This window comes from Falco peregrinus, chromosome 12, assembly GCF_023634155.1.
Source record: "Falco peregrinus isolate bFalPer1 chromosome 12, bFalPer1.pri, whole genome shotgun sequence".
Classification (NCBI taxonomy): Eukaryota; Metazoa; Chordata; class Aves; order Falconiformes; family Falconidae; genus Falco; species Falco peregrinus.
This window is the reverse complement of record NC_073732.1, coordinates 1125635-1137695: the sequence shown is the minus strand read 5'-3', so window position 1 is coordinate 1137695 and position 12061 is coordinate 1125635. Positions and strand designations below refer to the sequence as shown.

General features: G+C 44.0%; 1 protein-coding gene across 3 annotated transcripts in view; it reads right to left on the bottom strand.

Moving 5' to 3' along the window:
- Nucleotides 1-11767, bottom strand: part of PAK2 (p21 (RAC1) activated kinase 2) — a 47791-nt gene extending 36024 nt beyond the window's left edge. Inside the window, exons 1-2 of one of the 3 annotated variants that reach the window (XM_055816882.1) lie at nt 11609-11767; nt 3287-3353 (exon numbers count right to left, since the gene is read on the bottom strand). The gene's annotated coding sequence lies outside the window, so the exon portion shown is untranslated. Of the gene's footprint in view, nt 1-3286; nt 3354-11199; nt 11470-11608 lie in introns of those variants that run through there. The other 2 variants (XM_055816884.1, XM_055816883.1) reach the window with 2 other exon arrangements.
- Between the last annotated feature and the right edge of the window lie 294 nt (nt 11768-12061).

Genomic DNA, 12061 nt, shown 5'->3' with positions numbered 1-12061 from the left:
TGTAGATAGCACTGCTGCCACCAGCAAGTTCAGCAAGGTCTGGCTCCCTCGACCCCAACCAGGGTCCTGCCCACATCAGCAAAACTGGTAACGCCCCCACCATGGCCAGACTGCTTTTGGTAACAGGAAAGAACAAAGCAGTGTTCAGTGCTGCAGTTATTTGGAGGAAAACTGGGAAGAGGGGACAACAGCAAACTAGTTTCCTTGCAAGGCGTTAGCAGGAGCCAGCCGTAGATCTCGTGGGGGAAGCAGGGCATCCTATGAGTCTGGAAATGAGGCTGTCAGTTTATTAAAACAAGAAAAATCCAAGCGAAAGCAACACAGGAAGGGTCAACCCAGTGTTTCTCTACCAACAGCAGCTCAGGACGGTAAGATGGCATTGGATCTTAGTAAAATACACCCCAGAGCTCCGCAACAAAACCTCACAACTTCTGCCCACAGCTAGTTTGTACAAATGTTTCAATATTGTCACATTCAGAGAGAACTTCAATACGCTGCTGATTTTAAAATTTTATACAAAGAGAGACAAGTGATTAGCCTATATTTTCTTGGCATATTTAACTCTATGAGGAGAGGTAGAGATATCTAGATAGGGCATGCAACCAAATTCTGCAGTCATCGCACCCACAGACAATCCCTTCCCCATTATTTCAAACAGCAATAAACAGTATGAAAAGCACAAGCTCCAGCTGTCACAACTCAAATCAACATGAATTCAAGGTATCAACACACGTAAAATTTTGGACACAAAGACCTGTGTTCATCAACAGAAAAACAGCAAAGTAATACCTAGAACAACTCAGGGAAAAAGCAATGAGGGAAACTGGCTCTGCAAATCATTCAGCCGTATTCACACCCCAGAACTCTTTTTTTGTGATACTACCCTGGTTTGCCTGGTATGCCGTTACAGATTTTCTACTTTAAAATTACTTGCACACATACAAGCAACACATTAATGTACACTTTAATGCAGAAATTCCCTGAAATTTGGGCAGATGCTTTGCATATCTTTCAGGAAGCCTGGCACTTATTTGGAAGCTGGAAAGAAAAATTTGCATTCAAAAAACTTGCTGCCAGAATGACGTTTTTAAATTAATGCTCTCATTTTTCTTTTTTAAGTCATTCCTAGTAAAACTACTCTCACTCTTTGCACTCAAATAGGTTTCTATCTAAAATGCTTGAAGAAACTATTCCAAACCAACTAGAACTGGTGCACAGGCTACAAATGAAAATATATTAAAAAAGAAAATCAGCCAAAAAAAGCTTAACATTGTATCATAAGTCAAAAACAACACATCTTTATTCCTCATATCCTCATGTGGAAACTAGTTTTTGCCAAGCCTACACAGCAACTATAGAAGCCAGTAAGCAGGAGGAGGGAAAAAAAAAAAAAAAAAAAAAAAAAAAGATAAAAAGCCCCGACTACTTCCATTTATTAGTACTACTACATACACTTCTTGCAGTTCACAAATCAAATGTATGGTAAAAATATCCTGAAAATACATGCATGTAAATAAATTTACAATGGTTTAAACACCAACTGTGAATGGTTAAACAAATTTATCAAATTTTCAAAGTGATGTAACACATCCTACCATTTTATGCTAGCACACTTCACAGAATTTACTATTTTACCCCAGCTTTACTGATGGAAAACTAGACACAAATTATCTCTAGCCGTCTACAACTGTTTATACATTATGCTGCAGCACCAGGACCACAAAAATTGATTTTATAGATCAAGAATGAAATACTTTTTAAAAACTAAAAATACAAAATTAAGAACAGTTACCAACTGAATAGACAAAGAGATTGTAAAAATTATAACACAGGATAACCAGCACCCTCTGAAGCAGAACAGCTTCCAAAGGAAGCTGTCAAGTTAAAATATTTAAACAGCTGACAAAACATAATACTGAACTTAGAAAGTTGCAAAAGACTTTAAAAACCTCATATAATTGTACAAATTATAACAGGAGTTTAACACAAGCACATACGAAAGCCAATTCGTGTGAAGGTCTCTATGACTGGTGACAGGTTGTCTTTTGGCATCTATCACATTGCTAAATTTATACAAGATGTTAAGCAACTGTAAATGTGATCCTATTGAAGCTATTACTCAAAGTGTTTCCTTAGGGTATTTCATACTACTAGCATTTCAGCTATCACAGCTAAGCTGCAAGGCCTGAGCTGTCTAGGCAAGGATGCTGCAGTACTGCAGCACTTGTGGAAGTTTAAACTTAATTTGCCCTGCCAGCTCTACCTGTAATAACTACGTACCAACCGGTTCAGTAAAGAACGAGTTAGATTATGGGCAGAATTCTAAGATTCCAGTGAAATTGTTACAGAACAAGAGTAAAGCTTCAGAAAATGCATTTTTCTGATGAGGCTCAGGCATTTACATATGAAAGGACGCAGTTTTCTAACCCAATTCTACCTTATCATCTTGCCTCCAGTAACAGTTGTGCAATTATAAAGCAGCTGAAGATGTCTGAGAGGATGAGATGGAACTCACATAGACCAGACCTCAAAGACTAAAGTCTACCAGATTTACAGGACACAAAAACTCATAGGTGAAATGTAGGCTTCTGTCCATGAGGTCCATCCACACCACCCCAATAAAAAATTAAAGCTATTCACTCCAACAGAAATAAGAGATACCCCACTTACCTGAGGGGCTCCAATTCCATTGCAAGAGATGCGTGATAGTAATCTGTCAGGGGAGACATTGCTCATGCTGTGCCATCAACACAAGAACTGAAGACTCGCATTATAGCGTTACCTTCATCTTCAGCCCTAGCCAAGCCCTGAATCACAGGACGATGAAGGATCTATCAGGGAGGCGTCACTCTGTGATAATCTACTCCTTCCTCTGGAGGTACTGCAAAACCAGGGTACTGCAGACAGCAGCTGAAGCAAGGCTTGCACTACATCCCAGCTCCAAAAAGCCATTTAAGAGAGTCCTTACACTGAAGCCGATATCCATCAAAAAGAGACTGCAATCAGTACCTTGGGTGAGACACAGCGATAGCCTGACCCAGCTCAATTTTATGCCTTCCAAGTCTTCTGCTTTTTAATTTACAATACTATTAGCTGCTGGTACCAGGAAGTCTGAACATACGCACGAGGGCATAAAACCTTTTTTGTTGCAACAAATGAGCATGGAAGACTTACAAATTCTGTGATTATGAAAATTCAAACACACTTTTATTGTAATACACAAAAGAAGACTGTCCTCTTATAAAATTTATTGTAACTATGGAAGAAGTTAACCCTAATATAATACCTTTAGAAGTGGTCAACTTTCCAAGAGCTTGTCATCTACGGGAAAATTTTCTCAGGTCCTTTCAATTCTGTTAAGAAAACAGGAAGTGAATTTCAGTAAGCCATTTCCACGGAGTGAAACACAGATAAAAATCTCTAATAAACTTGGCAACAAAGAGAGAGTCCACAAAATATCAGTCTGAGCAGTCACTTGCCACCAGTCTTATCACCATGCTGCTCACTGAAAAATGGCCCATCATCCTCCGTTGACCAGGTATGTATGAGCACATAGGCAGCACATGTGAAGCCAAAAAGAAAGCACTGATGATACCCAAACCTCCTTTAGGAAATTAAAAACATAAACAAGAGAAAGGGACAATTGTGACCCCAAATGTTGAGAATTACTGACAAGTTATTTGACAAAATGGCAAAACCATTAAGGGTTAGGAAGAGAAAGCTATTTCAGCAGCATAGGAAACACAATCATGCTCATTTAATCAGAGTGACACAGAACAAGATTTATATCTATTTTCAATCGTGACCAAGATCCTCGAAACAAAGACATTTCTCCAGTGAAGGTGCAGTTTTAAATTTAGAAAGCTGGCATCTCACTTTGGCCTGTGGGCTTTGGAAGGGCTAAGAAAGTAAAGTACAACCATCACCAGTCACCCAGCCAAATAAGACCTGGTAGAAAAGTACTACTGATTTTCAATCCAGGGCAAGGAGGATCCCCAACAACTCATGCTTGAAGTGTTACAAGATAAAAGTCAGTGCCAACCATGCATCCAATAAGTATCTCTTAGCAGCAATGAGGGAATGGAAAAAAATATTGTTTCAATCCTGTTGGTGTTAATACAAATTTTCTTTTGCTGGAAATGCAAAAGAAATGCAACACTACCATGAATTAAAGAAAAAATAAAAATCATTCCCTCTTGGTATTTTCACTTATCCTTCATTTAGTTTTTTCTCCAACCCTCTTTCCAATCTATTTTTTTAAGACACTGAAACATTATTACATTAGATACTCCAAGCTCTAGTAATACTGCTGTGGGCAGGCTATTATATAGGTTTACCAGGTGTCTTAATTTCTTCCACAAGTAATACTCAGTCCAGTTTCACCAAGCATAAGTACATTTACTTGTGCTGAAAAAAAGACTGTAAGACTTTCCAGCATACAAACAACAAGCCAAGGAGAATGAGAATTTTTCCTCTTAGAAGTAAAATAATTTACAGTGGAATAATTATTAATAAATAAAAAAAATAAAAGACATCACAACCACACAGTAAAACACACAGCCCTACTTGTGATGAAAGTATCCAAACCAGCTATACTGAACTACTCTTAAAATTTTTATTTTCCATTTCCAATAGCTACCTAGAAAAATAATCTGTATCCAAAATCCTCAACACCAATCTCCTCAAAAAAAAAAAAAAAAACCCACACCCAAAAACCAACCAAACAAAAAAACCCAAAACAAACCCAAACCAGTACTATACCACACATATAAAAACCCCGCAAATAGGTCTAGAAGGGCTGGGCAGAAGCAGCAGCATTCACAGCAGCACTGACTCGCCAGCACTGCCAACACTACTTCGGTTACTGCGAAACTGTCCTCAACCCACCGCTCTGCCGTCCACTTTGCAACATGCCAGAAACAAAACGCAGAAGGTACTCGCATGAATTTCCTGAGCGCAGCAGTCAAGGCCATCTTTACCACAGCGGATTACTTCGTAAGCTTGGACATTTGTATCAAAGTGCCTTAGCTTGTTAGCACCAGATTAAAATTAACTCTTCTTATTGCTAAATATCTTTGAAAATCCTGGACTTCACAACCGAGACAAGCAGAAAAGACTTTACTAAGTATTTCACACTTAGTGATAATGTCCCAACTCTGAAAATCAAACATTTCTCACAATTCATTTTCGTAATAGTTACAGCTAGCGTTTCACACGCTGAAAAAAAGGCATTTTTGAAGTAATAAATCATTTAACATCAGAAATCTACTTTCTATGCCACAGAAAACAATGCTAGTATTTTGTGACAAGATCTACAAATAAACACCCATTTGTTTGCTTTGCATTTGACCTGAAGTAACATTTCCAAAATCTCAGAAACACCTGTGAAAAAAGCAGGAGCAGAAAGCCAGGCACGCAACTCTCCAGCAGCTATAAACTGGGCCACTCGTGTCAGATCACTGAGCAAAATTTTCAAGCCAAGTTTAACATCAGTGATTCCTTTTCCATCAGTTCAGTTCCCTGACACAGATCACCACGCTCAGGGATGCCACAGCACAAGCTCACTGGAGTCAGGGTTTGGAGAGAGGATGACCTTCTCCTCTCCCCTTCCAACCCAAATGGCTGGCTCCCATACCTACCTAGGTGTAAAATCAAGCAGCATCCCTCACAGTCAGGTATTTCTGGTCTAAATCAGGCACAGCAGGTGGACTTAATGTCCTGGGGAAAATCTCGAGCACTCAGCTTATTTAACACTAGTATAAAACATCAAGTATTTAATGAACTGCAATTAACCTGCTGGCCCAAAGCAAGCACACACAGTACCAGCCATCTGAGACCACGCAGGAAGTCAGCCAGGCTCAGAAGACTCAACTAAGATCCAAATGTTTTGCAGCTGCCCAAGCTGAGCATTAACGCCATTGCTACGTTCTGTATTCCCATGCTACATGAGCTGCAAAACTAAAATCGCATCTTTTTATGCCACCAAGTAGCCGCTGTTGAACGAGGAAGCATCTCTCTGCACACCCACAGCACACCAACACAGCAGTGGGAGAACTGCCTTAGCATGAGCATTTAGACCAATGTTTCCATGTAAGTCGGCCAAAAAAAGCTTATGGACACATAGCTGGGACTCCGTGGATGACTGTCCTCACCCTTTGGTCCTTCATCCTCCAACACCTTCAGGGACTGTTTGCTGCTGGCATTTTAGGCAGCCTCCAGGCTGTGGGACTGATGTGACCTGCCTGTAGCAAGAGAGGGAGATCCTTTCCATTACCTCCTAAATTCCAAAGAGGCCCTTTTCAAGAGCACCTGGAATTTGGCCAGAATTTTTTTTCCTCAATTCTGATAAACATTTTTGAACATTTTGCCTGGATTCAGTGTAATTCTTTGTCTTAGGAATTCCTGATTGGTCAAACTGTTTAAAACAGAAGAAAAGGTTGAAAGACTCTTACATTTCTTCTCCTTTTACCTTTTGAGTAATGTTTTGGAATTATAAAAGTTGCTCACTTTGAATTGTTAACATAACTTATTACACAGTTTTTATTTTACACCCTAAAGCAGGTACCACACAAGCTGAAGTGTACTTTCAATGAGCTATTTCCACAAGAAACTGCCCAGGCAGCTTCTGTCTGAAGCCCAAATCCCCAGAAGACCACTTTATAAGAGGAGGGCCTTTTAAAATAGACACTTAGGGGAAAGATATTTTCATTCCTCCACGTTCTGATTTTATCGGAGACATTTTCAAGAGGAAAGGGGCTTAAACATGCAAAGATGATTTTAAAAAGCATCTTCCAGAAACAGCCTTTTCTTGCTCTTGCCCAAGAGATACCTGTTAGTCAAAGCAGTTCTAGAACGATTGTAAGTGAAGAACAAATACAACAGAGCAGAAAGTATTACAATTGTTTCTAAAATAAACCCTATGCAATTGGATAACTGGAAACCCTACAAACACTGACAAAGTCCCATGGGTATACACCCAATAATCCAGCACCAGCACCTATCACAGGAAGCAGAAAACCTCAGAAAAAAAAAGTAGAAGTTGAATTGGAGACACTTTTTAGCACATTTCCATTCCTTAACACACCTGCCAGCTGCTCTCATTCTGGTTCACATGATGTTAAATCCCTTTCTTAACATTGTACACCACTTCTAAATCATAGTCACCATTGCCCTAACATGTTAGTTCCTTCCTACAGCTACTTTTCTTCGAAATGAAAGTACAGAATTACAAAGTATTAAACCTGTCTTATCAAAATAACTCCTTTAAAGATAGGAAACAATTTTTGCTAATTGGCAGAGAGAACAGCCCTGACCAAAAATTCAAATATAGTATAGTTATTGACAACAGGTAACCATGTATCTTCCAGGACAACATCCAGTATTTCAGTACAAACTCACGCTGTTTAAGCATTCAGCTTTGAGCAAACTTGTCATTGCCAGAGCTGCACCAGCGCTGGGCATAGATCTTATGGGAAACAACAACAATCTATCTATTATACCCAGTACTTTCTGGGAGTCTTAAAAATACTGTATTTCCCTAGTAAGGTGTGTTCATTAAAACAATTCTAAGCACCAGTACATCATTAGCAGCTGAAGCAAATTTGAAATTCATGAACAAAAATAAGATACATGAATTGGAGAATTTCAAAATTCACTTGTCTTGCCTGAAGAAAAAAAGAAGCCTCACCAATTTCTCAAGTGTTTCAGTATACTGCAACCTCAGCCTTTCAAAAGCATAAGGAATTCTTTTTGTGAATTGACAGATAGCATTAATCACCCAAAGTGTATCTAAACAGCAAAATGAAACTTGTCAATTTTAAGGCTTGTTCCTAACACATCTCTGCCTGCCTGCCAGGTGAGACATTTTCAAAGCCCAATTAAACCCCATTCCCAGCTGAGAAAATAGAAAAAATGATCAACTTAAAAAAATGGCAAGTCAGATACAGAACTGGGACCAAAACCAGTGTTTCCAGCTCTCAGTGACACGGTCCACTACATCAGTCAAAATACAAGCATTAAAGTGTGTATTTTCCCAATAAAGTAAGGCACAACTTTAGGTAAAATCATGCTCTGAGATCTCACAAGCCTTGAGCTCAATCTACACCTCACCATCTGGCCCCTGTTCGCTAGGTCACTAGATCTCTTATTCTCACCTGAAACCATCCGTTACCTCTTACCACCTGCATTTAAATACAGGTAAGAGCTTTCTAAAATCTTACAGGATGGCAGTCTCAAGACACCCTAATTCCAAACAGCAAAGCACAGGAAGAATCTTTAGGCCTTCAGGGAATGCCGCAGTGTTTCCTTGCTAAAAGGAAACTGCCTTCAAAACCGGTGCCTTGCCCAGGGGTTTCTTGCACTTTGCCGTAAGGCAAGTACCCAGGAATCCTTCTCTCTTTCCCAGCTGCTGCCTACCACAAGCACGGCTGCTCTCACACCACGGCAGGAGTCCAGAGCTTCCCCCTCTTGCTCACACATGCCCACACCCCTTCCCCCATGGCCTTGCTAGGCCAGAAGGCTGGAGAACACGCTGATTTCTGCCTAACAAAGTCCTGCGAATGTGGAAAGCTTGCAGGAGATGCAGCCTCCTCCATGGCGCTTCCCCAGTCAAACTGACCTTGCAGAGAGGCAGAATCAACACAGCACCAGCCAAGCGCTGCATTAAGAGGACTGTATCGTTTCCAAGAGGCAACCTGGTAGCTGAGCCTGGCACCCAAGGGCTTCGAGTCATTGGTTACCTTTACCAGCGCTGCACTTCACAGGGCAAGGGGTAACCTCAGTGTTTGCAATGTTGAACTGAACTCAAAAGGAACATTCAGTTACTGTTACTACCACAGCAGGTGCAGAAACCTCTCCAAGAGGACATTGTGCAATTACACTCTCAAAGTCTTGGGCTGGACGGTCAAATCCGATTTAGATTGAGGAAGGAGGTGTCTCCTTGAAAAAATAACAACTGAGCTTGGTGCAGCCTTTCTGAGTCTCTCTACTCGTCCAAGAGAGTGCCTCTGCTTTGACAAGAACAGAGCAGAAGTGATCACAACTACTGCATTTCTGGAAAAAGAAGGCAAAGCTCCAACAACCACCTTCTCTTGGCAACTCGTTGCTTTTTCTCAGCTGCCGGCAGAAATGCAGTTGAATAGGACGCATGCTAATACCTGGTGCCTGGCTGCTGAAGATCTCTCCTTCCTCTTGCTCCCCCCATCACCATACCTCCGCTGCCTTTCCCTCCTGCATGCTTTGGCAAGTCAACTTGCTTTCAAAGCTTTCTGCCTGCATCCTGGTTTCTGACCCCAGGACTTCCATCACTGCTGGCATTATCGCTGGGCCCTGCCATCTAGAATAGCGTCTCTATAACTAGGGATTGTTTTCAGAACAAATAGCTTTTTCATTGTCGTGGCTGCTGCACAGACATGTCAATAAATGTGTGTGTTGTAAGAAACAAGAATATACTGGCACAAAACTCACAGAGAAGCTCTCAGTGCCTCAGAAACCTCCTAATGCAGAAAACAGAGAACAGGTGGGGGCAAATCTAAACCGAAAACCCAAGACTGATACAAGAGCTCTGAAGCAGAACTCTCTCTTCTTAATAAAACACATAGACCTAGATTTGGATCCCTACAGCTTTCCACACCACCACAAGGACAAAATCTGCAGCATCAATAATACCCTTTACACATATTCTAAAGTTATTTAAAAACCAAAGGTGCTTGAGTAATTTTCTCTTTTAAGCATAACCAAAAGGCTGACTCAAACAGTGCAAGCTTGCATGAGTTTTTAAAAGGATACCTTTTAAAACAAGCACAAGATTAGACCTACCATACATGGTCAAAGCATTCACCCATCCTCCCCAGCACCCATCCCAGAGAGGTGGGTGAACATAAGCAGGTGCCTCCGGAAAGAAACTCCCCTAACTTGGCCAAACATCCAGGCTGTAACTCGGTACAAATTTCATTTCAGTACATCAGCCTCTGACAAGCTGCCACACAGCAGCTCAGAGAGCACACGCCTTGGATGCGCCAAAACACATTGCACAGTGTTAAAAAGTGTAAGACAGACAGAGGCATTATCGCCCATTTAATAGCCCAACATTTTTTTCCTTTAACAACTATGTCTGCACAAAGCCAAGTCAAATTTCACATACAACTCGGAGTAACTCAGATCTCCTGTGCTGTCTTTCTCAAGTATTTCTGTTCTGGCCTCAAGAACTGAAACGCCCAACCAGTGAACTGCAGAACAGGCTTTTCCTTCCTTTACAAAATATTCACTGAGTAATGTTTTAAAGTGCTTCTCTTATCTTAATGATTCCACTCAAAAACTCATAACACAAAGGCTTTGCATTTTTATAGTTCTAATGTTGCTTCTATCTCAGTCTATTAGTCTGTAATAATGAAATGTCTGATTTGTCAGTTCTCTGGTAACATAAAACTGGAACAACTCATTTGGTTACATACGGATATTTCTCAACCTGCCTCCACAATGTCCGTGTGAGTTAAATTACCTCCATCTCCTAAATGAAGAAACTGAATCACAAAGTAGTTAATTCCCTGTTTTTTTAGGGAGGTACCACTCCAGGGCTCATATTATGAGGATACTCCATGGTGCAAAGTAGATCTGAAACTTTCACAAGAACATGCCTGCTTTTTTAAGTATAAAAAACACAGCCCAAAAAAAAAGACAGGCAAAACCAGAGAAAGACTGAAGTAACACGATAAAAAAACCCATGATACGCTGCGTTTGAATTGCGCCTAACATTGCTATTGTTGCAAGACCTTCAAAATAATGATGATTAAAATACTGCAATATCTGAACCACCTTTGCTCACCCCGTGGCAGCCCATGAACCGAGGTATTTTGGCTGCCGGCAAAGCACGACATTGCTCCTTGAAGGCCAGCTGATGCACTCTGCTCCCAAACCAACTTTTGGGCAGCTGCTCGCACATACTGGGCTAAAACAGCCTTCACTCGCCCTGCTCCCCGAGCCGCTTACCACTAAGCAACCAGACCCCCCCTGCAGGGCTTTGGCAGAGCGAACACAGAAAGCAGGAGCAAAACTACAGCAGAAAACACAGAGAGAAGAAGAAACCAAGCAGGTGAGGGGCACGAAGAGCCACGGTTTTCAGCCGGCGCGGCAGGCGGGGGGCTACGGGCACCCCGGGCACGGCAGCCACGGCATGGGCGCGCCCCCCGCCTGCCGCGATACCTGCGCCGCCCGCACCCGCTCCGCTTCCGCGCCTGCAAATCCTCACGGGAAAACCCACGTTAACAGCCACATCCACGCCGACGTTCCCCGCCCGGCGAGGTTACCGAGGTTCTAACCGGCTCCCCAAGGACTCGGAGAACCCGCGGACGGCGGCGGCCCCTCGCAGGGGCTGCCGGCGGCGGGGCAGCGAGGCGGGGCCCGCCGCGGCCCGCAGAAAGCCGGGGCCGAGCTCAGGCCCCGCCGCGCCGCCCTCCCGCAGCCGGCCCGGCCGCCCTGGGTGCCCGAGGCGGCGGAGCCAGCGGGCCCGCGCTGCCGGAAGCGCCGTAAGGAGCCGCCGCCCCGCGCCCGCCGCAGGCCCGGCCCGGCCCGGCGGGCCCCACAAAGGACAGGCAGGTGGGAGCGGACTCACCGGGCTGGGGCGGCGCCGGCCGCCTCGGGGGGACGGGCGGGCTGAGCGGGGCGCGGCCGCCACACGGCGCCTCTGCAATGGCGGCAGCGGCGGGACCCACCGAGGCGGCGGCGGCAGGAGCCGGAGGGGGAAGCGGAACCGCCGCGCGTGGCCACAGCCCGCGAGGGCGGGCGGGGGCGGGGCGCCGCCCACGCGACTACAACTCCCGGCGGGCAGCGCGCCCGCGCAGGAAGGGCCGCGCCGGGGGCGCGTGGGCGGCTGCGCCGAGGGGAGCGCGGCGGGGCGGAGGCTCCGCCCCCCCCGCCCTTCGCCCCTCCCCCGAGGCCCCCCCGCGCCCCTCGCCCGAGGCACAGCCGTGCTGCCCGCCGGTCGCGCCGCCCGAGCTTTATACACGATTTCTTTTGCTGGGGGACGGTGGGCTGCACCGAGCTGCAGGGCCAGAAGCTCGCAGCC